At 40.4% G+C, this 23,678-nt stretch overlaps 1 long non-coding RNA gene across 1 annotated transcript; it reads left to right on the top strand.

The window, feature by feature from the left end:
* The first annotated feature begins 5,682 nt into the window (after positions 1-5,682).
* On the top strand, positions 5,683-18,183 carry LOC122693365. Its single transcript, XR_006340891.1, has 3 exons — positions 5,683-5,741; positions 7,888-7,891; positions 18,109-18,183. It is a non-coding gene; the product is annotated as an uncharacterized LOC122693365 (long non-coding RNA).
* The last annotated feature ends 5,495 nt before the right edge of the window (positions 18,184-23,678 follow it).

Below are 23,678 nucleotides of genomic sequence, written 5' to 3'. Positions count from 1 at the left end.
ATCAAGGTGCATACAAAAGACCTGTGCCTAGCTACTGCCAAACAAATGAGAAAAAGGGGATTATAAATCAGTTCAAGATGACCTGAAATAAAGGAGGGGATTTAAAACCAGATATAGATCATGGACCAAGGCCTACAGGCATAAGACAACTGCTGAGTGGAAAGTAAATATGTCCTGAGGCCCCACACCTGGGACTTATATCAGGAACACTGGGTTTTAGGAGAAAACTGGCACTGCTTCCTAACCACATAGAGGAATTAACCCAAACCAACCTTAGACAGGTCTGGTACACAACATGGAAATGATTGAGAAGAGAAAGAGGGAGAGACGAGGTCCACAGGATCTTAAAAATGCAAGGGCTTCACATGGACAGGCATCTGGATGAAGGATTTTTACAAGAGAATCAGAGGTATCTGCAAAGACCACAGGAACCCTGGGAGGCTGAGTCATCAGGGCTGTGCCATTGACCAATAATGAATGGATCACAGGATCATCAGCAGAGGATGCTCATAGAATGCACAATGATGGGGCTAGGCCACTGCACTCCAAAGAGGCAGCAGCTGGATGGGTATACTTATAAAAATGCACAGGTGAGTTATAAGGGGAAAAAAGGGATAGCCATATCATATTCCCATCCAACTGCAACGTGAGATAATTTATCACTGTCCTCCATTATGGACGGAGGTTTGTAACATTGTACAGGAGGTGGTGACCAAAATCCTTCCAAAGAAAAATAAATGCAAGAAGGCAAAATGGTTGTCTGAGGAGGCCTCACAAATAGCTGAGAAAAGAAGAGATGCAAAAGGCAAAAGAGAAAGGAAAAGATATACCAATTGAATGTAGAGTTCCAAAGAAGAGCAAGGAGAAGTAAGAAAGTCTTCTTAAGTGAACAATGCAAAGAAATAGAGGAAAATAATAGAATGGGAAAGACTAGACATCTCTTCAAGTTAGAGATACCAAGGGAACATTTCATGCAAAGATGGGTATAATAAAGAACAGAAATGGTATGGACCCAACAGAAGCAGAAGAGGTTAAGAAGTGGCAAGAATGCACAGAAGAACTATACGTAAAAGGTCTTAATGACACAGATAACCACCTTGGTGTGATCACTCATCTAAAGCCAGACATCCTGGAGTGTGAAGTCAAGTGGGCTTTAGGAAGCATTGCTACCCATAAAGCTAGTGGAGGTGATGGAATACCAGTTGAGTTATTTCAAATCCTAAAGGATGATGCTGTGAAAGTGCTGCACTCAATATGCCAACAAATTTGTAAAACTCAGCAGTGACCATGCGACTGGGAAAAATCAGCTTTCATTCTGATTCCAAAGAAGGGCAATACCAAAGAATGGTCAAACTACTACACAATTGCACTCTATTCCCATGCTAGTAAGGTAATGCTCAAAATTCTTTAAGCTAGGCTTCAACAATACATGAACTAAGAACTTCCAGATGTACAAGCTGGATTTAGAAAAAGCAGAGGAACCAAAGATCAAATCGCCAGCATCTGTTGGGTCATAGGAAAAGTAAATGAATTCCAGAAAAATATCTACTTCTGCTTCATTGACTACACTAAAGCTTTTGACTGTGTGGGTCACAACAAACTGTGGAAAATTCTTAAAGAGAAGAGAATACCAGACCACCTTACCTGCCTCCTGAGAAACCTGTAGCAGGTCAAGAAGCAAAAATTAGAACTGAACATGGAACAATGGATCGGTTTAAAATTGAGAAAGGAGTACATCAAGGTTGTATATTGCCACTCATTTATTTAATTTATATGCAGAGTACATCATGCAGAATGCAAGGCTTGATAAATCACAAGCTAGAATCAAGATTGCCAGGAGAAATATCAGTAACCTCAGATGTGCAGATAACACCACTGTAATGGCAGAAAATGAAGAGGTAGTAAAGAGCCTCTTGATGCAGTTTAAAGAGGAGAGTGAAAAAGCTGGCTTAAAACTCAATATTTAAAAAACTAAGATCATGTCATCCGGTCCCATCACTTAATGGCAAATAGACGGGGAAAAAGTGGAAATAGTGACAGACTTCAGTTTCTTGGGCTCCAAAATCACTGTGGACAGTGACTGCAGCCATGAAATTAAAGGGTACTTGCTCCTTGGAAGAAATGCTATGACAGACATAGACAGTTTATTAAAAAGCAGAGATATCACTTTGCCAGCAGAGGTCCATATAGTCAAAGCTATGATTTTTCCAGTGATCATGTATGGATGTCAGAGTAGGGCCATAAAGAAGGTTGAACACTGAAGGACTGATGCTTTTGGACTGTTGTGTTGAAGAAGACTCTTGAGAATCCCTTGGACAGCAAGGAGATCAAACCAGTCAATACTAAATTAAGTCAATCCTGAATATTCTTTGGAAGGACTGATGCTGAAGCTGAAGCTGCAATTTGGCCACCTGATGTAAAGAGCTGACTTATTGGAAAAGACCCTAATGCTGGGAAAGACTGAAGGCAGGAGGAGAAGGGGATGATAGAGGATGAGATGTTTGGATGGCATCATCTACTTAATGGACATGAGTTTGAGCAAGCTCTGGGAGATGGTGAAGGACAGGGAAGCCGGGTGTGCTGCAGTCCATGAGTGGCAAATCATCAGACAAGTCTGAGAGGCTGAACACCACCACCATTGTCATTATTATCATGGCTACCCAGGATGAACTACAAAGGGAAATTGTGTCCTGGAGAGAGAAGCCGACTTCTCTTATGGGCAACAGCTTTCAGAGAGGCTAAGGATACAAGATTAATTTTAGCTAAGGAATGGAGATTACAATATGCACTGTGAGCAAGTTCAGGCTTATATCTCAATCAAACAATGGGAAAAATGGAAGTTTTGCTCAGTTTTCCAATGTCTCCTAGAAGATGGCAGAAGGAGGAAGGTGTTCAGGGGAGATGGAAAGAAGAGATAGGCCTCATGGTTGTTTGCTGGCATACTGATTGTAGTCTGTTTCTGAGGAGAGGAGAGGAACTCTGACCTCACTGGAAAGAGTCAGGTGTAGTCTGGGTTATCTGAGATAGTTAGTGGTGATATAGGGCCCAGCCAGCCTGTAATGATATTTCTAAGATTTTTCTAGCTCATGCTTCACATTAAAAACAAACAAACAAACAAACTAATCCTGATCTCACAATCTGGTTAAGTTTCTATCCCATGAGAGCATACTTAGCCTCAATGAAGACCTTGACCATGGAAGGCTGTAGACTCCCAGTGTGAAAACAATCATCTCTGTAGACACAAAACTGTTCTTCTTTAATGAAAGAAAAGAAGATAGCCATGCAGCTTTTCCACAAAAGATAGAAGAGACAGGAAGCCTGTAATTACTCTTCCCTGAAGGTGGAATATTTTGATCATTAAATTATGCTGTCTGGGATATTTTTAACTTTCTCAGTTAAAATACTTTCTTAGTTGACTCTGCCATTCTGGAAGGACATAGAGGTGAGGTCACAAATAAAAAAGACAGACAAGTCTTCTCTGGGATTCATCAGGCATCATCAAGGAGTCAACCTGAGTGCTAGGCGAATATCCTGTTGCTAAGTAGGACTTGGCCCCTTCAGAATTAAGAAAGGGATATTATTCATAGTTGATGATCCAGGAGTGTGGCTTGGGCTAGGGCCATATTTGTTCATATGACTCAGTATACCAAACATGTCTTAGGCAGACCCATCCAAAAGAAGGGGGAAAAATGCACACATACATACACGCAACCCCCCACCCCCCACACACACCTCCACTACACACACAAATATACTGCTCTCAAGAGGCCACCCACAGTCAGTGATGAATTTCCAGGACCCAAACTAACTGCCTTGGAATTCAATTAAAATGCTCTGTCTTACTAAAAACTTGCTATGTGTGAATTGGGCGTCACTCTTCTTCCCAGAGTTGTTGAGAGACGAGGGTATCCCCATGGGCCAAGGATGCTCAGCCAAGTCCGAAAAGGTCCAGGCTGGACAGTGAAAGAAAAGCTGTCTTGTTTGAAAGTGGTTGCTTCTTAATCAGACTGGGATGTTCCCTAGAACATTGGAAATATCCAAGATCTTTTGAGGTACTGGGGAATTGAAAAGTACAAAGAACATCAAAAAGATAGAAAAGAAACAGAAAAAAATAAATGTCCTGAGATTATTCACAAAATAGTAATAGACAAGAATTATGATTTCAAATATTTCAAAGGCTTATGATAGTGGGATGTTGAATTATACGGTCGAGGTTCAAGTCATGGCAGAATGTCCTGGACCCAAAAGACTGAGATGAAGAGATATCTTTAGCACTGGGCAAAGGTCAAGAGTCAGAACATAGAAGAACAGCCAGGATTCTGTTACTTCGAGGCTCATAGGAATGCGAAACCAAAAATGGAATCCAGATTATGAGGTCAGTACAAACTGCAAAGGATAGTCTAGAAATTAGGATAAAATTTCTCATGGACAATCCCATTTATACCTATAATTGCAGCTCAGTTTTGCATTTTCTTTGAAATTTTCATTTTCAACTGTTACTATTAATGTTTACATTAAAATAAGTTGGGATAGATTTCAAGAACTATGTTTTATACTTCTAGCTTCTGATAGGTTCTCATTTATTAATGTATGAGATACATGGGCACCAAACATCATTCTCAGTTTAATTCATGATTATGTTTGAAAAGAAACCAATAATGACCCATCTCTCTTTTTCCCAATTTATTTGTTTCCCCAGAGAAGATCCTGAGAAAATGATTCACATGCAAGTAGCTCCTTTGGAGGTGAAGAAAAACACAAGCAGAGGAGAAGGGACTTGAAACAAGGATGGGAAGGCAGCAAATAAAGGGGACAGAATCAAGCCAGCTACCTCTGAAGGCAACTGAAGCTTAATTGAGCCAAAAAACTCTTGAAGCCAATGTAAAAGAATTGTACAGATTGACTTTCCCACTTACTGTTTGAGACAGTTGTGTTGTTTATACTCTGACTAGGATCAGTCATTAGTTGAGGACTTCTTCCAAGGGACAGTAATTCCCTAGCACTTATGAGTTACATTAGAGACAGCAAACCAAAGCTTTGGTCATTTAAATTAAAAGAAAGAAAGAAAGAAAGAAACAAGAAACTTTGAGAAAAGGAATACTGGTAACTACTACCATACACCAAAGTGATAAAGGCAAAGAGTCATGGATTAGACACTGGCAGCATTTCATGTAAACCTGCTTAATGATATTCATCATGTTTATCTAAATACTACCTTCTCTACATTACTCTTATCCTGAACCAGAACTTCTGCTAAGGTAGTCTAGGTTGTTTGATTGTTGGGTAATCAGATCTTCACCCTGAGATGACTAAACTCCTGGTTATAACTTTTGTTATACAGGACCAGTGTATGTGGCAGTTTATGCCCTAACCACTAATGCTGAAGAAGCTGAGGTTGAATGGCCCTATGAAGACCTACGAGACCTTCTAGAACTAACATAAAAAAAAAAAAAAAAAAAAAAAAAGTCTTTCTCATCATAAGGATCTGGAATGCAAAAGTAGGAAGTCAAGAGATACCTGGAGGAACAGGCGAGTTTGCCCTTGCAGTACAAAATGAAGCAGGGAAAAGGCTAACAGAGTTTTGCCAAGAGAATGCACTGGTCCTAGCAAGCACCCTCTTCCAACAACACAAAGGAGGACTCGACACATGGATATCACCAGATGGTCAATACCGAAATCAGATTGCAGCCAAAGATGGAGAAGCTCTATAGAGTCAGCAAAAACAAGACTGAGATCTGACTGTGGCTCATATCATGAACCCCATATTGCAGCATTCAGACTTAAGTTGGAGAAAATAGGGGAAACCCTTTTATACTGTTCGTTGAGGTTCTCAAGAATGCTGAAGTAGTTTGCCAATGCCTTCTCCAGTGGACCATGTTTTGTTAGAACTCTCCAACATGACCTGTCTGCTTGGATGGCCCTACATGGCATGGCTCATAGTTTCATTCAAATTCTCTAGGCCAGAATATTGGAGTGGGTAGCTTTTCCCTTCTTCATGGGATCTTCCCAACCCAGGGATTGAACTCAGGTCTCCTGCATTGCAGGGCAGTTTCTTTACCAGCTGAGCCACAGGGAAGTCCAAGAATACTAGAGTGGGTAGTCTATCCCTTCTCCAGGAGATTCTCCTGACCCGGGAATCGACTGGGGTCTCCTGCATTGCGGGTGGATTCTTTACCAACTGAGCTACCAGGGAAGCCCTTCAGTTTGGTTAGTTTTCTGTGATTGTGTTTTTCATTCTGACTGCCCTCTGATGGATGAAGATAAGAGGCTAGTGCAAGCTTCCTGATGGGAGGGGCTGGCTTTGAGGCGACCTGGGTCTTGCTCTGGTGAGTGGGGCCATCTCAGTAGATCTTTAACCCAGGTTTCTGCTGATGGTTGGGGCTGTGTTCCCCTCCCTCCCTCCCTGTAACCCTCAGGCCAAATTATGGTAGGGGAAATGGCAGAAGTGGCAACTTCCTTCAAAAGGACTTTGCCAGCTTGCCAGGCCTCCCTGGACTGTTGTAGTCAGTGCCCATGACCACTTGGCAGGCCACAGTCGACCTATCCACCAGAGGCTCCTGGACACTCACCGGCAAGTCTGGCTCAGTCTCTTGTGGGGTCACTGCTCCTTCTTCCTGGTCCTGGTGTGCCCAAGGCTTTGTTTGTGCCCTCCAAGAGTCTCTGTTTCCCCAGCCCTGTGGAAGTTCTGTAATCAAATCCTGCTGACCTTCAAAGTCAGATTCCCTAGGGATACTCAGTCCTTTTGCCTGAGCCCCAATTTGGGAAGCCTGTTGTGGGCCCTAGAACTTCTGCAACAGTGTGAGACCTTCTTTGGTATGATTGTTCTCCAGTTGGTGAGTCGCCTGCCCAATGGCTCTATAGTGGAGCTCATGGCTACCTCCTTCAAGAGGACTTATGTGACACTGTGCCTACCTGGACTACTGTTGCCAGAGCCTCTGTCTCCATGGCAGGCCGCTGCTGACTCACGCCCCCACAGGAGACCCTCAAACACTCAAGCCAGACACAGATCTGGATCAATATCATGTAGGGAGTCACATGAGACCCTTGCACATGTGAAAGGTCCCTTGGTCCTGGTATGCACAAGGTTTTGTTTGTGTCCTCTGAGCATCTCTGGTGGGTATGAGGTTTGATTTTAAATGTGATTGCATCCATCCTACCATCTTGTTGTGGCTTCTCTTTTGTCCTTGGTCTCAAGGGGTTTTTTTGGTGGGTTCCAAAATTCTCTTGTCGATGGTTGTTCAGCAGTTAGTTCCAGCTTGACAGTCTGGAAGTTCTAATTTCATCTACTGTTGAAACTAGCTTACAGGCTTTTGAGCATTACTTTGCTAGCATGTGAGACGAGTGCAATTGTACTATAGTTTGAACATTCTTTGGCATTGCCTTTCTTTGGGATTGGAATGAAAACTGACCTTTTCTTGTCCTGTGGCCATTGCTGAGTTTTCCAAATTTGCTGGTGTATTGAGTGCAGCACTTTAAGAGAAAACCACTAGGCCATTCAGGTATGAGCTAAATGGAATCCTTTATGATGATACACTGGAAATGACATGTAAGGGATTAGATCTGATAGAGTGCTTGAAGTTCTATGGACAAAGTTCATAACTGTATAGGAAGTGGTGATCAAAACTATCCCCAAGAAAAAGAATTACAAAAAGGCAAAATGGTTTTCTGAGGAGGTCTTACAAATAGCTGAGAAAAGAAGAGAAGCAAAAGGCAAAGGAGAAAGTGAAAGATGTACCCATCTGAATGCAGAGTTTCAAAAAATAGCAAGAAGAGATAAGAAAGCCTTCTTAAGTGAACAAAGCAAAGAAATAGAGGTAAACAGTGGAATGGGAAAGACTAGATCTCTTAAAGAAAATTAGAAATACCATGGGAATATTTCATGCAAAGATGGGTACAGTAATGGACAGAAATGGTATGGACCCAACAGAAGCAGAAGAGGTTAAGAAGAAGTGGCAAGAATACACAGAAGAACTATACAAAAAAGGTCTTAATGCTCCAGATAATCACAACAGTGGGATCACTCACCTAGAGCCAGACATCCTAGAGTGTGAAGTCAAGTAGGCCTTAGGAAGCATTACTATGCACAAAGCTAGTGGAGGTGTTGGGTTCCAGCTGAGCTATTACAAATCCTATAAGATGATGGCCTTACAGTGCTGCACTCAATATGCCAGCAAATTTGGAAAACTCAACAGTGGCTACACAGGACTGGAAAAGGTCAGTTTTCATTTCAATCCTAAAGAAAGGCAATGCCAAAGAAAGTCCAAACTACTGCCCGATTGCACTCATTTCACATGCTAAGAAGTTAAAGCTCAAAATCCTGTAAACTAGACTTCAACAATACATGAACTGAGAACTTGCAAATGTACAAGCTGGATTTAGAAAAGACAGAGGAACCAGAGATCAAATTGCCAAGATCTGTTGGATCATAGTAAAAGCAAGGGAATTCCAGGAAAACATCTGCTTCTGCTTCATTGACTATGCTGAAACCTTTGACTGTGTGGGTCACAACAAGCTGTGGAAAATTCTTAAAGAGATGGGAATACCAGACCAACTTACCTGCCTCTTGAGAAACCTGTATGCAGGTCAAGAAGCAACAGTTAGAACTGGACGTAGAATGGACTGGTTCCAAATTGGGAAAGGAGTATGTCAAGGCTATATATTGTCACCCTGCTTATTTACTTACATGCAGAGTACATCATGCAAAATGTCAGGTTGGATGAAGCTCAAGTTGTAATCAGGATTGCTGGGAGAAATATCAATAACCTCAGATATGCAGATGACACCACCCTTTAGGCAAAAAGTGAATAGGAACTAAAGAGCCTCCTGATGAAGGTGAAAGAGGAGAGTGAAAAAGCTGAAAACTCAACATTTAAAAAAGGAAGATCATGGCATCCAGTCCCATCACTTCATGGCAAATAGATGGGGGAAAAATGGAAAGAGAGACATAATTCATTTTCTTGGGCTCCAAAATCACTGCAGATGGTGACTTCAGCCATGAAATTAAGACACCTGCTGTTTGGAAGAAACGACACATCTAGAAAGCATATTACAAAGCACTTTCCCAACAAAGATCCATGTATTCGAAACTATGGTTCTTCCAGTAGGCATGTGTGGATGTGATAGTTGGACCATAAAGAAGACTGTGCACCCAACAAAGAAAACTATAAGCAAGGTGAAAAGACAGCCCTCAGATTGGGAGAAAATAATAGCAAACAAAGCAACAGACAAAGGATTAATCTCAAAAATATACAAGCAACTCCCGCAGCTCAATTCCAGAAAAATAAATGACCCAATCAAAAAATGGGCCAAATAACTAAACAGACATTTCTCCAAAGAAGACATACAGATGGCTAACAAAAACATGAAAAGATGCTCAACATCACTCATTATCAGAGAAATACAAATCAAAACCACAACGAGGTACCATTACATGCCAGTCAGGATGGCTGCTATCCAAAAGTCTACAAGCAATAAATGCTGGAGAGGGTGTGGAGAACAGGGAACCCTCTTACACTGTTGGTGGGAATGCAAACTAGTACAGCCGCTATGGAGAACAGTGTGGAGATTTCTTAAAAAACTGGAAATAGAACTGCCATATGACCCAGCAATACCACTTCTGGGCATACACACCGAGGAAACCAGATCTGAAAGAGATACGTGCACCCCAGTGTTCATCGCAGCACTGTTAATAATATAATAGCCAGGACATGGAAGCAACCTAGATGTCCATCAGCAGATGAATGGATAAGGAAGCTGTGGTACATACACACCATGGAATATTATTCAGCCATTAAAAAGAATTCATTTGAATCAGTTCTAATGAGATGGATGAAACTGGAGCCCATTATACAGAGTGAAGCAAGCCAGAAAGATAAAGACCAATACAGTATACTAAGGCATATATATGGAATTTAGAAAGATGGTAACGATAACCCTATATGCAAAACAGAAAAAGAGACACAGATGTACAGAACAGACTTTTGGACTCTGTGGGAGAAGGCGAGGGTGAGATGTTTCGAGAGAACAGGATCAAAACATGTATATTATCTATGGTGAAACAGATCACCAGCCCAGGTTGGATGCATGAGACAAGTGCTCGGGGCTGGTGCACTGGGAAGACCCAGAGGGATCGGGTGGAGAGGGAGGTGGGAGGCGGGATTGGGATGGGGAATATATGTAAATCCATGGCTGATTCATGTCAATGTATGGCAAAAATCAGTACAATATTGTAAAGTAATTAGCCTCCAACAAATAAATATAAATGGAAAAAAAATTTAAAAAATTTAAAAAATTTAAAAAAATAAAAAGAATTTAAGAAGACTGTGCACCAAAAAAGTGATGCTTTCAAATTGTGGTACTAGGAGAGGACCCTTGAGAGTCCCTTGGACAGCAAGAAGCTCAAACCAGTCAATCCTAAAGGAAATCAACACTGAATATTCATGCTGAAGCTAGAGCTCCAGTAGTTTGGCAATTTGATGCAAAGAGCCAATTCATTGGAAAAGACTCTCAATGCTGGGGAAGATTGAAGGCAGGAGGAGAAGGAGACGACGGAATACGAGATAGTTGGGTGGCATCACCAATTCAATGGACATGAGTTTGAGCATACTCCAGAAGTTAGTGAAGAACAGGAAATCTAGCATGCTGCAGTCCATGGGGTCACAAAGAGTTAAACATGACTGAGCAACTGAACAACAACAAATATCCTAGTGCATCCCTTGACTTCCAGATGCTACTCTTCCTGGTTCCCTTATATAGCAGCAAACCAATATTCTCATGATAATCAGGGTCTTTTTTTCTGGCCAAGTATAAATATACAGTAGCTCATCATTTGTTCGTTGAGCTATTGACTTAAAGAGCCCAAAACAACTAAGTAAAAGCTGTGACTTGAGAATTAGTGAAACTCTTACCAAGTCTTCTTGTAGAAGCAGCTACTTCCTGGAAACTAGTAGCTTTAGACCAACAAACTAAACTTGTGGGATCAGATTTCACAAATTATACAATTGAGCCTAGGAGGATGGCGAGAGGGCCCAGTAATACTTTTACCCTTTGATTTCCAGACTCATACCTATAGGATGCTAAGCAGCATAAAATAGCCATTAGTTCAGTGTATATTCCAAATCTTGAAAGATAGTACCCCTAATTCTGATACATTTAGGAGAAAATTCCGATATTTTATCAGTCTAACAGTTTCCAAGGGATATAGTTTCTGACAGCTTCAATGGATTTCATATCCCTTGTAGGTCTCTTGATTAAAGACAAAGTAAAAATTTGACATGAGATAGAAAAAGCTGGCTTAAAACTCAACATTCAGAAAACTAAGATCATGGCATTCCATTCCATCACTTCATGGAAAATATGGATGTGGAACCAATGGAAACAGTACAGATTTTATTTTCTTGAGCTCCAAAATCACTGCAGATGGTAAATGCAGCCATGAACTTAAAAAACATTTGCTCCTTGGAAGAAAAGCTATGACAAACCTAGACAGCATATTAAAAAGCAGAGATGTTACCTTGCCAACAAAGGTCTGTCTAGTTAAAGCTATGATTTCTCCAGTAGTAATGTACAGAAGTGATAATTGGACCATGAAAAAGGTTGAGCACCAAAGAATTGATGCTTTTAAGCTGTGGTGTTGTAGAAGACTTTTGAGAGTCCCTTGGGCTGCAAGGAGATCAAACTTGTTAATCCTAAAGAAAATCAACCCTGAATATTCATTGGAAGGACTGACGCTGAAGATGAAGCTCCAATACTTTGGCCACCTGATGTGAAGAGCCAACTCATTAGAAAAGACCCTGCTGCTGGGAAAGATTGAAGGTGGGAGGAGAAGGGGATGACAGAGGATGAGATGATTGGATGGCATCACTGACTCAATGGACATGAGTTTGAGCAAACTTCGAAAGTTGGTGAAGGACAGGGAAGTCTGGAGTGTTGCAGTCCATAGGGTCACAAAGAGTCAGACATAACTGAATGATTGAACAACAACAAAGTCAAGTTAGAGTAGCTCTCAGCATTGTTTGCTTGTGCCTACAAGTTGAGTGTTTCTTTACATTTTTTTTTTCATTTATTTTTATTAGTTGGAGGCTAATTACTTTACAATATTGTAGTGGGTTTTGTCATACATTGACATGAATCAGCCATGGATTTCTTTTCATTTTTAAAGGGTTAAAAAAACAAAAACAAACCAGAACATGTGATAGAGCCCATAGATGGCCCAAAAGTTTAAAATATTTACTCTCTGGCTCTTTACAAAAAAAAAAAAAAAAAAAAAAAAAACTTTGCCAACCTGTGATTGGATTGCTAATTGTCAATTTTTTTAAGCAGGAAAATATTAATTTCTATTAAGTGAAATTTCATATGTAGTCCAATCCAAATGAAACAAATAGTGATTACTGCTCTGGTTGAAGAGCTGAAAGATTTTAGAACCCTGTTTCCTCAGTTTCCCTCTATTTCTTCTAATGCCTCAGTACCTCTTCAGTAGCTTGGGATCCACAGACTGTGGTTGAAAACATTGAGTTTAGAAAGTCTCTCAACTCTTCCAGTGTTAATATTAGGATATTGTTTTTTATATTGGCTTACACTACTAAAAAACACTCTGGCCTCCCAAGAGCTAAATTTTGTTCAGTAATATAGTCTGGTAATTATTAACATATCCGGAGGGCATGAACAACCACAGAGCTCTAGTGAAGTCACAGAACACTGAGCAAAGCAATTAGATCTTTGCTCTCCTCCCCCAGGATTTTCTATGAGCTTCCTGAAAGTGTCAATTTCACCCCTAAAACCAGCCTCGCTGAAGCTTAAACTACCCCCAGATGGGATCACTAACCTTTTGTTAGAGATAGGGCTGACTGACAACAAGACCCAGGTTTGGGCTGGTCTTTTCAGTTTGGGAAGCTTGCTTTTTATAATATGAGAAATAAAGTTGTGCTCATGCTTTTCTGGAGAATTTCAAAACACAGAAATTAGGTCAAATGGGCAATTCTTCCTGGGCTGTGTAACATTTCGTTCCTTGCCAAAACCAGAGAAAAACATCAATTCCCTAGTTCAATGGGGTCCCACTTTTTCCTTCTAAGGGGATAAGTTGTGCAACCTCTGAGAGTTATATAAAGTTTGGTTCAGCTGTCTTCCTGTCATGTCCTTTGTAGAATGTGCCTCTGAAGTAATGGCCTATATCTCAAAGCCATAATCTGCCCAATGAGCCAAAACTTGTTCTTTCCTGGAACCCAGAAAGGAATGGGTGTGGAACTAATCCTCCTTTCCCATGCCTATTCCATATCCTGGAAATCCTAGTGTTCTCCCAAGAGTTCCACAAATTCCCGAGGGAACTTAAATTTTTATGATTAACTATGGCTCTGACTTCCTGCCTCTTCCAACTCTTATTCTCTACTCTGCCCCATGGTGGTTTCAAAAACAATAGAAGAATCAGCCTGCAATTAGTGCAGTCAAACATGGATATCTCTATTTCTCCTTTCAATTCTGCTGACTTACTTTATGCATTTGAAGCTCTACCCTTGGGTGCACACATATTTAGGATTTATACATATATATATATGTATATATACACACATATATATATATTGCTTTTTTGAACCCTTAATTATTACCTATTGTTTCTTTTTTTAATTCCTGATAGTATTCCTTGCTATAATTTTTACTTTGTTTGATGTTAGTATACTTATCCTCACTCTGTTTTACCTTGTGTCTATTCCAGCTCTTTATTTTCATTGTATTTATTTCTTTACATTTAAATTGGGTTTCCTTTAGACAGCATAAAATTGGGTCTTGTTTTTTCATCCATTCAGGCAAGCTCTGTATTTTAACTTATGTATTTTGACTATTTACATTTAATATGATATGAATAGATTAAATCTATCACCTTTTCTGCTCTTTTCTATTTAGTTATCTGATTCTTTTTGGTTTGTTTTTCTATATTTATGGCTACCCTTGAGTTAGTTGAGCATTTTTTTTTTAATGATTTGATTTTATCTTCTCTCATGGCTCATTATTTATACATTTTTACTTAAATTTTTTGCTATTACTACCCTACGGTTTACAGTATGCAACTTTAATGAGTCTACCTTCAAATGGAATCAGTGGCAGACTTCATTTTTTGAGGCTCCAAAATCACTGCAGATGGTGACTGCGGCCATGAAATTAAAGGACGCTTACTCCCTGGAATGAAAGTTATGACCAACCTAGACAGCATATTAAAAAGCAGAGACATTACTTTGCCAAAAAAGGTCCGTCTAGTCAAGGCTATGGTTTTTCCAGTAGTCATGTATGGATGTGAGAGTTGGACTATAAAGAAAGCTGAGCACTGGAGACTTAATGCTTTTGAACTGTGGTGTTGGAGAAGACTCTTGAAAGTCCCTTGGACTGCATGGAAATCCAACCAGTCCATCCTAAAAGAAATCAGTCATTACCATCTTTCTAAATTCCATAACCCTATATGCAAAACAGAAAAAGAGACACAGATGTACAGAACAGACTTTTGGACTCTGTGGGAGAAGGTGAGGGTGGGATGTTTCGAAAGAACAGCATGTATATTATCTATAGTGAAACAGATCACCAGCCAAGGTGGGATGCATGAGACAAGTGCTCGGGCCTGGTGCACTGGGAAGACCCAGAGGAATCGGGTGGAGAGGGAGGTGGGAGGGGGGATCGGGATGGGGAATACATGTAACTCCATGGCTGATTCATGTCAATGTATGACAAAACCCACTGAAATGTTGTGAAGTAATTAGCCTCCAACTAATAAAAATAAATGAAAAAAAAAAAAAAAAAAAGAAATCAGTCAGTCCTGAATATTCACTGGAAGGACTGATATTGAGGCTGAAACTCCAATTCTTTGGCCACCTGATGCGAAGAGCTGACTCATTTGAAAAGACCCTGATGCTGGGAAAGACTGAAGGCTAGAGGAAAAGGGGATGACAGAGGATGAGATGGTTGGATGGCATCACTGACTCAATGGACATGAGTTTGAGTAAACTCTGGGAGTTGGTGACAGACAGGGAGACCTGGCATGCTGCAGTCCATGGGGTCACAAAGAGTCGAACACAACTGAGAGACTGAACTGAACTGAACTTTCAAATAATATGTCATTTCATATATAATTTAAGAAACATAGAGTACCTTATATTCCTTCCATTGATTTTTGCTCTATTAATGTCATAATTTACTTTTGCATTGCTATATGGCTTCCCTAGTGGCTCAGCTGGTAAAGAACTCACTTGCAGTGCGGGAGACCTGGGTTCGATCCCTGGGTTGGGAAGATCTTATGGAGAAGGGAAAGGCTACCCACTCCAGCATTCTGGCCTGGAGAATTCCATAGACTGTATATAGTCCATGGGGTCACAAAGAGTCAGACACGACTGAGCTACTTTCACTTTCACAATACATTACATCTGTTTTTCCTTTAGACAAATTAATTTTGAAAGTCATTAAATATAAGAGTTAATCTGTTTCAACTTACCTTTATTTATTCTATTTTCAGGGCTCTTCCTTTCTTTCTGTTGATCCAAGTTTCTGTCTTATATCTTCTGCCTACAGGAAAACTTCTTTGAATATCTTTTGTAGAACATTAAGTCTCAAAGATGAGGCCTCCTCCTCTTCTAGCAAGAGCCCGTTAATCATACTAACCCTGTTTTCCCTCAGGTGTGGGAGTTTTTCCTTTCTAGTCCTTTCCCTAGCTGTGGTGAATATTCACTAGTGCCCTACAGGGTGTTTTTGCCTTTCTTCCCACAGAGTTAAATGTTTGTGCTACAGTAAAAAGGAGAGAATGGTCTAGTAGAGTTCTGTGACACTTCTTCATTGGCTGTTCTTCCCTTTCTTCACATTTATACCTTAAGGGACACTTTCACAGTACTTTTACTAGTCTTTTCTGAGAACACCCAAAGGAGTTCATGGAGAAAAACACAAGAAATTTCAGAATCCCCCATTTCTGCAGCTCTCCAGTGGCTTTACAATCTCTTCTTGGTAGCCAGTTGCACCTTTCTTGCTAAGCAAATGCTAATGAGACGGGAAGAAAGTGGGGAAAATGGCAGTCATTGAGTAAAATAGGATAGGACAAAAACTGGTTAGAACGACCAGGCCCAAGAAAAGAGAAAATTCAACTTTTAGCAGATTTTGAGCCTTGTTATATGCTCACAGTGATTCATTAGAATATGCTAAATGACACAGTCACCAGAGCAGTGACAGTTTTCCAAGGATGACCATAAAAGGCCAAAAAGTGGGCCGTGGCCCAATTCCTAGAAATCCCTGCCCCCTTCCCCAAAATAATTAAAATATTCCTCCTACTCATCAGCTTATGAAATTACCCACCCCACAAGTTGGGCTGCTTTCACTTTCTAAGAAGTTCTGCTTTCTGCCTATGGAATGCACATCTCTCCAAATAAAGTTGCTTTTGCTTTACTTTGGTTCATTCCTGAATTCTTTCCTGCATGAAGCCAAGCACCACCACTTGGTGGTCGATCCCAGGGGCTCCTGTGTGTCCCATGATATGATATTTCCCTCTCTTGCATCACTAGCATGCCTCTGTCATGGTTGACATCCATCTCTCCTTATATTTTGGGGCTAGTTGATTGCCCTGAAAACTCAGTCCTCCTGTAGTGTCAAAAGAAGTCATGAAATTGTCTATTTTTTAAAATTAATATATTTTTTAACTGAAGAAAAACTGCTTTACAGAATTTTGTTGTTTTCTGTCAAACATCAACAAGAATCACCCATAGGTATACATATGTCCCTTCCCTCTTGAAATTCTCTCCCATCTCCCTCCCCATCCCATCCCTCTAGGTTGTTGCAGAGCCCCTGTTTGAGATCCCCTGAATGTTACAGCAAATTCCCATTGGCTGTCTAGTTTACATATGGTGATGCAAGTTTCCATGTTACTCTCTCCATACATCTCACCCTCTTCTTCCTCTCCTCAACACCAGTATCCATAAGTCTCTTTGCTATGTCTGTTTCTTCATTGCTGCCCCACAAATAAATCTGTTCCATCTTTCTAGATTCCATATATATATATATGTTAGTATATGATATTTATATTTCTCTTTCTGACTTACTTCACTCTGTGTAATAGGCTCCAGGTTCATCCATTTCACTAGAACTGATTCAAATGCATTCCTATTTACGGCTGAGTTCCACTGTATATGTGTATGATGGCTTCTTTATCCTTTCATCTGTCGATGGACATCTAGGTTGCTTCCATGTTCAGTCTACTGTAAATAGCACTGCAATGGACATTGGGGTACATGTGTCTTTTTCAATTTTGTTTTCCTCAGGCTATATGCCTAGTAATGGGATTGCTGGGTCATATGGTGGTTTTATTCCTAGTTTTTTAAGGAATATCCATACCATCCTCTATAGTAGCTGTATCAATTTACATTCCCACCAGCAATGCAAGCGGGTTCCCTTTACTCCACACCATCTCCAGCATTAGTTTTTAGACTTTCTGATGATGGCAATTCTGACTGGTGTGAGGTAGTATCTCATTGTAGTTTTGATGTACATTTCTTTAATAATGAGCAATGTTGAACTTGTTCATGTGCTTGTTAGCTACTTGTGTGTCTTCTCTGGACAAACGTCTCTGTTTATGTCTTTTCCCCACTTTTTGATTGGGTTGTTTGTTTTTCTGGTATTGAGTTGTATGAGCTGCTTGTATAATTTGAAAATCAATCCTTTGTTAGTTGTTTCCTTTGCTATTAGTTTCTCCCATTCTGAGCACTGTCTTTTCACCTTCTTTGTAGTTTCCTTTGTTGTGCAAAAGCTTTTAGGTTTAATTAGGTCCCACTTTTTATTTTTGTTTTTATTTACATGCCTCTAGGAGGTGAGTCATAAAGGATCTTGCTTTGATATATGTCATTGAGTATTCTGCCTGTGTTTTCCTGTAAGAGTTTTATACTTTCTGGTCTTACATTTAGGTCTGTAATCCATGTTGAGTTTATTTTTGTGTATGGCATTAGGAGGAGATGTCTCTTGTGTTGTTGGAAAAGGGAGTTTGCTATGACCATCACCAGATGGTCAATACCAAAATCAGATTGATTATATTCTTTGCAGTCGAAGATGGAAAAGCTCTGTATAGTCGGTAAAAACAAGACTGGGAGCTGACTGAAGCTCAGGTCATGAACCCCTTATTGCAAAATTCAGATTTAAATCGAAGAAAGTAGGGAAAGCCTCTAGACCATTCAGGGATGACCTAAATCAAATCCCTTATGTGGTGGCAGTGACAAATAGATTCAAGGGATTAGATCTGATAGACAGAGTGCCTGAAGAACTATGGACGGAGGTTCATGACATTGTACAGAAGGCACTGATCAAGATCATCCCCAAGAAAAAGAAATGCAAAAAGGCAAAAGGGTCATATGAGGAGGACTTACAAATAGCTGAGATAAGCAGAGAATCTAAAAGCAGAGGAGAAAAAGAAAGTTATACGCATCTGAATGCAGCATTCCAAAGAATAGCAAGGAGCGATAAGAAAGCTTTCCTCAGTGATCATCGCCAAGAAATAGAGGAAAACAACAGAATGGGAAACACTAGAGATCTCTTCAAGAAAGTTAGAAATATCAAAGGAATATTTCATGCAAAGATGAGTACAAAAAGGACAGAAATGGTATGGACACAACAGAAGCAGAAGAAATTAAGAAAAGGTGGCAGCAATAAACAGAAAAACTACACACAAAAAATCTTATTGATCCAGATAACCACAATGGTGTGATCACCCACCTAGAGCCAGGCATCCTAGAGTCCAAAGTCAAGTGGACCTCAGGAAGCATCACTATAAATAAAGCTAGTGGAGATGATGAAACTCCAGCTGAGCTATTTCAGATCTTAAAAGAAGGTACTGTTAAAGTGCTGCATTCAATTTGTCAGCAAACTTGGAAAGCTCAGCAGTGGCTCCAAGACTAGAAAAGGTCAGTTTTCATTCCAATCCCTAAGAAAGGCAATGCCAAAGAATGTTCAAACTACAGCACAATTGCACTCATTTCACGTGCTAGCAAAGCAATGCTCAAAGCCTGTAAGTTAGACTTCAACAATACATGAACCGAGAGCTTCCAGATGTTCAAGCTGGGTTTAGAAAAGACATAGGAACCAGAAACCAAATTGCCAACGTTGATTGGATCATAGAAAAAGCAAGATAATTCCAGAAAAGCATCTACTTCTGCTTTATTGACTATGCCAAAGCCTTTGACTGTGTGGATCACAACAAACTGCAAAATTCTTGAAGAAATGGGAATACCAGACCACCTTACCTGCCTCCTGAGAAATCTGTGTGCAGGTCAAGAAGCAACAATTAAAACTGGACATGGAACAACAGATATGTTCCAAATTGGGAAAGGAGTATGTCAAGGCTGTATATTGTTACCCTGCTTATTTAACTTATATGCAGAGTATATCATGCGAAATGCTGGGCTGGATGAAGCACAAGCTGGAATCAAGATTGCCAGGAGAATTATCAGTAACCTCAGATATGCAGATGACACCACCCTTAGGCAGAAAGTGAAAGGAACTGAAGAGCTTCTTGATGAAAGTGAAAGAGGACAGTGAAAAAGTTGGCTTAAAATTCGACATTCAAAAAGCAAAGATCATGGCATCTGGTCTCATCACTCATGGCAAATAGATGGGGAAAGAATGAAAAGAGTGACAGAGTTTGTTTTCTTGGGATCCAAAATCACTGCAGATGGTGACTGCAGTCATGGAATTAAAAGATGCTTGCTCCTTGCAAGAAAACTATGACCAACCTAGAGAGCATAGTAAAAAGTGGAGATATTACTTTGCCACCAAAGTTCGGTCTCATGAAACCCATGTTTTTCCAGTAGTCATGTATGGATGTGAGAGTTGGACCATAAAGAAAGCTGAGCACCAAAGAATTGATGCTTTTGAACTGTGGTGTTGGAGAAGATTCTTGAGAGTGTCTTGGACTGCAAGGAGATCAAACCAGCCCTCCTAAAGGAAGTCAGTCCTGAATATTCATTGGAAGAATTGATGCTGAAGCTGAAGCTGAAGCTCCAGTACTTTGGCTACCTGGTGTGAAGAATGGACTCATTAGAAAAGACTCTGATGTTGGGAAAGATTGAGGGCAAGAAGAGAAGGGGATGACAGAGGATGAGATGGTTGGATGGCATCAGCGACTTGATGGACCTGAGTTTGAGCAGGTTCCAGGAGTTGGTGAAGGACATGTAAGGCTGGCCTGCTGCAGTCTGTTCATCACAAAGAGTCAGACATGACTGAGAGACTGAACTGAACTGATGGCATTAGGGAGTGTTCTAATTTCTTTCTGTTATATATTGCTGTCCAATTTTCCCAGCACCACTTATTGAAGAGGCCATCTTTGCCCCACTGTATATTTTTGCCTCTATTGTTAAACATAAGATACCCATGTTTAAAAAAAATAAAAATAAAAAAAAAGATACCCATGTGTGTGTTTATCTCTGCACTGTATCTTGTTTCATTGGTCTGTATCTCTGTTTTTGTGCCAGTGCCATACTGTCTAGATGACTGTAGCTTTGTAGTATAGTCGAAGGTCAGGAAGGTTGATTCATCCATCTCCATTCTTCCTTCTCAAGACTGCTTTGGCTATTCAGGATCTTTTGTGTTTCTATAAGAACTGTGGAATTTTTTGTTTTAGTTCTGTGAACAATGCCATTGGTAATTTGATAGGGATTTCATTGAATCTGTAGATTGCATTTGACAATATAGTCATTTTCACAGTATTGATTCTTCCTACATGGGACCATGGAGTATCTCTCTAGCTGTTTGTTTCATCTTGATTTCTTTCTTCAGTGTCTTATTATTTTCTCTCTACACTTCTTATGTCACTTTAGGTAGGTTTATTCCTAGATATTTTATTCATTTTGTTTCAGTGGTGAGTAGGATTGATTCTTTAACTTCTCTTTCTAATTTTTCATTGTTAGTATATAGGAAAGCAAGTGATTTCTGTGTATTGACCTCGTATCCTGTGACTTTGCTAAATTCACTGATTAGCTCTAGTAATTTTCTGATAATTTCTTTAGGTTTTTCTATGTATAGTATCATATCACCTGCAAACAGTGCAAGTTTTACTTCTTCTTTTCCAATGTAGTTTCCTTTTACTTCTTTTTCTTCTCTGATCAGCAATACGTGAACCCTGAAGTTTCAGATGTTCAAGCTGCTTTTAGAAAAGGCAGAGGAACCAGAGATCAAATTGCCAACATCTGCTGGATCATCAAAAAAGCAAGAGAGTTCCAGAAAAACATTTACTTCTGCTTTATTGACTATGCCAAAGCCTTTGACTGTGTGGATCACAATAAACTGTGGAAAATTCTGAAAGAGATGGGAATACCAGACCACCTGACTTGCCTCTTGAGACACCTGTATACAGGTCAGGAAGCAACAGTTAGAACTGAACATGGAACAACAGACTGATTCCAAACAGGACAAAGAGTCTGTCAAGGCTGTATATTGTCACCCTGCTTATTTAACATATATGCAGAGTACATCATGAGAAACTCTGGGCTGGATGAAGCACAAGCTGGAATCAAGATTGCTGAGAGAAATATCAATAACCTCAGATATGCAGATGACACCACCCTTATGGCAGAAAGTGAAGAGGAACTAAAGAGTCTCTTGATGAAAATGAAAGAGGACAAAGAAAAAGTTGGCTTAAAGCTCAACATTGAGAAAACTCAGATCATGGCATCCAGTCCCATCACTTCACGGCAAATAGATGGGGAAACAGTGGAAACAGTGGCTGACTTTATTTGGGGGGGCTCTAAAATCACTGCAGATGGTGATCACAACCATGAAATTAAAAGATGCTTACTCCTTGGAAGGAAAGTTATGATCAATCTAGACAGCATATTAAAAAGCAGAGACATTACTTTGCCAACAAAGGTCCGTCTAGTCAAGGCTATGGTTTTTCCAGTAATCATGTATCGATGTGAGAGTTGGACTATAAAGAAAGCTGAGTGCTGAAGAATTGATGCTTTTGAACTGTGGTGTTGGAAAAGACTCTTAAGAGTCCCTTGGACTGCAAGGAGATCCAACCAGTCCATCCTAAAAGAAATCAGTCCTGGGTGTTCATTGGAAGGACTGATGTTGAAGCTGAAACTCCATTACTTTGGCCACGTGATGTGAAGAGCTGACTCATTTGAAAAGACCCTGATGCTGGAAAAGATTGAAGGCGGGAGGAGAAGGGATGACAGAGGATGAGATAGTTAGCTGGCATCACCGACTCAATGGACATGGGTTTGGGTGGACTCTGGGAGTTGGTGATGGACAGGGATGCCTGGCGTGCTGCGGTTCATGGGGTTGCAAAGAGTCAGAGATGACTGAGCGACTGAACTGACTGACTGCCTGATTGCCATAGATAGCACTTCCAAAATTGTGTTGAATAATAGAGATGAGAGTGGGCACCCTTGTCTTGTTCCTGATCTTAGAGGGAACGCTTTCAGTTTTTCAGCATTGAGCTTAATGTTTACAGTGGACTTATCATATATGACGTTAGGTTGAAAGTGATGTCTTTTCAACTTTCTATATCCTCCAGTAAAAAGAAATTCAGTACTTATATTTATTGTCTGCATGTTAATTCCTGGAGTTATAAGACTCCTCCTAATTTACAGTTAAGAAAATGGGTACAAAAAGGTTCCGTGTGTTGGTGGGTGGGGCATATAAGGAAGCAGATGACAAAGTAGAAACAGGGTAGAAACCTACAGTTGTGCTGAGCCCAAATTTGTGTAGGTCTACTTAGCTGGGGCTTCCCAGGTGGCACTAGTGTTAAGGAACCCTCTTGCCAATTCAGGGGATTCAAGAGACTCAGACTCAATCCCTGGAGAAGATCACAGCAACCCACTCCAGTAGTCTTGCCTGGAAAATCCCATTGACAGAGGAGCCTGACAGGCTGGAGTCCACGGGGTCACACAGAGTCAGACATGACTGAAGCGACTTAGCACACATGCACACACACATTTACCTGAGGAGGAATGATGAGGATGAGGATGATGACAATTAAGATAATGGAGGCATTAACATATGTCTTTATTTTCTGTTATATTTTATTTTTCACCACTCTTTTGCCTTTCCTTCTTTGGACAGTGACATTCAATGTCTCAGGGCAAAATGCATATTCTAAAATCATTGCATTTTTGGCCTTTGAGCTTTAAAAGTAAAGGACAAAGAATAAGAAAAATATTTGGAGTAGGGAGAACTGATTTTATTTGTTGCTAAAATGACACAAAATTAAGCTGGGAAGTGGGGAGGGAAGTTGATTCAGAGGGGCAACAAGAGAACTTGAGATGCAAGTATTCAGAGAAATGGGCCCTTCCTTGGATTCCCTCATTCAAACTTCCAGACTGCCCTAGAAGTGCACAGAAACTCCAATTGCATTGGTGATTCAAAACTGTTCCTTCCCTTTCTGCATGGCATCTGGGAAAGCAGTGAGGCCTTAAAGAACCCACATCCCAAGTAGGCCTAGGAGAAGTAGTATAGAGATGGCACAGTGCCTCTGGGTACATTGGACTAAGGCATATTCCCAGAGTTCTGTACACCCCAGTGAGAAGCTACAAGCAGTGAAACAATTTCCTGTGCCCACTAGGGAACCAGAGGCAGGCCCTTACATAAACCCAGTGTGTTTCTCTGGTTCAGAGTAGTTCAGGACACTCACTCCTGAGTCCCCAAGGGTGGCAAGGAAGCTGAATGGGATGGAGTCT

This window comes from Cervus elaphus, chromosome 5 (genome assembly GCF_910594005.1).
Source record: "Cervus elaphus chromosome 5, mCerEla1.1, whole genome shotgun sequence".
Lineage (NCBI taxonomy): Eukaryota > Metazoa > Chordata > Mammalia > Artiodactyla > Cervidae > Cervus > Cervus elaphus.
This window is presented reverse-complemented; position numbering and strand designations above follow the sequence as displayed.